Source organism: Phoenix dactylifera, chromosome 8 (genome assembly GCF_051530095.1).
Source record: "Phoenix dactylifera cultivar Ajwa chromosome 8, Ajwa_hap1_PhDact_Kaust_v1.1, whole genome shotgun sequence".
Lineage (NCBI taxonomy): Eukaryota > Viridiplantae > Streptophyta > Magnoliopsida > Arecales > Arecaceae > Phoenix > Phoenix dactylifera.
Genome location: NC_143197.1, coordinates 15907247 through 15908861, shown reverse-complemented (window position 1 = coordinate 15908861; position 1615 = coordinate 15907247). Strand labels below are relative to the sequence as shown.

The following is a 1615-nucleotide window of genomic DNA, read 5'->3' as shown; positions in this document are numbered from 1 at the left end:
TGGGAATATTTCAAAGGAGAAAGAGAAGGAAGGGATGGGAGCCCGCTGCTGTGCTGCTGCTGCCGTCCACCACTCCATGAAAGGCTGATCTCCTCACTAGGGCTGGATGCAGCCCTAACAAAGGGCCAAGGGTTTTATATTTTTGATTTCTATTCTTGGAGTTGTATAAACCTTATTTTGCTTCTAATGAATATTTTATTTCGTCTCATATTTAATTTCTGTGATTTTAAATGTGAAGTTTATACAACTGTTCTTCATGATCACTAGGTAAATATAAGATAGTCCATGCTTAGGGAAGATGCGATGTGCTGCCACCTTAGATTAGGGTAGACATTTCATGCCAACTGAAGATGGATTATGCCCAAATTACTTTTGTGAAATTTTATTCAAATACTTATTAGGCTTGTAGCCAATTTGCATGTTTATCCAAGAATAAATTAAAAATTAATTAATCCTTGTTCCGATGTTAGTGGTGAATTCCATGCCCTAGGTTCCTCCAACTGATATCCTTTTAATTGCATTTTTTTTATTAAATTTCTTAGTTTAATTTTCTTCACAAACTCTTCCTTTTTAAGAAAAATAACTGTACCCCAATCCCTGTGGATCGATACCCGTAATCACTATCCTACCAGATACGTGCTATTGCGTGGTCTTTAAAGTTGACTATCATGGGCAGATTAGGGCAGCACTCCACTAGATACTCCGGACTGTTACACAAGATACAAACAATATGATTTGTGATCCACTTTCATGATGGAATTTGGCTCTTTGTATGAACTCGAACTAGTGGAAACAGTGAAAGCATCAAACTTTTTACTTAAGTTGTTCATTTCAGTCATCAGATTGGACATGACATTTTTGAGTTCTGTATCTATTTTTATTTCATAATTACCTGGTTTTCTAGATCTGAACTCATCTCTATTTACTTCCTCACCATAGCTACCCCAATTTTGGGCATTTTCAGCTAAGTCAACAAGAAATTCATTGGCTTGATCTGGGGTTTGGTTCATGAACCTGCCCTTGTGCATGGACTCAATCATATTTCTATGTGCCGGAGGTAGTCCTTTATAAAAGAAGTGGACCAGATCAGCCTTATCAAGCCCATGGTGTGGGCATTTGACCAACAAGTCATGGAATCGTTCCCAAGTTTGAAAAAATTCTTCTTCAGATTTTTCTCTAAAAGTTCTGATGGCATCCTTAATTTTTTCTGTTTTAATCATGGGGTAAAATTTTGTCATGAACTTCCTAGATAGTTGTTCCCATGTTGTGATGGAATTTGGGGCTAGAGAATATAGCCATGCCGCAGGTTGATCCTCTAAGGTCATTGGGAACCATCTCAATTTTACACTTTCTTCATTTAAATTTTGATTTTTGAAAGTTTGACAAATTGTCATGAATTTATTTAGATGAATGTAGAGTTGTTCACTTTCAAATCCATGAAATTGAGGTAGCATATTTATTGTCGCAGCCCGAATTTCAAATTGGGCTGCGTTATTTATTGGCAACACTATACATGTAGGTGGACTAGCGGATGCAGGAGCGAATAATTCATTCAGGGTTCTAATATGATCACCCATTGTAGAGATTGGTGATTGATCAATAATTCGTCGGATGT

The 1615-nt window shown here is 37.0% G+C and overlaps 1 non-coding gene across 1 annotated transcript; it reads left to right on the top strand.

The window, feature by feature from the left end:
- Window positions 1-1098: 1098 nt before the first annotated feature.
- Window positions 1099-1205, top strand: LOC120104838 (small nucleolar RNA R71). Its single transcript, XR_005507195.1, has one exon. It is a non-coding gene; the product is annotated as a small nucleolar RNA R71 (small nucleolar RNA).
- The last annotated feature ends 410 nt before the right edge of the window (window positions 1206-1615 follow it).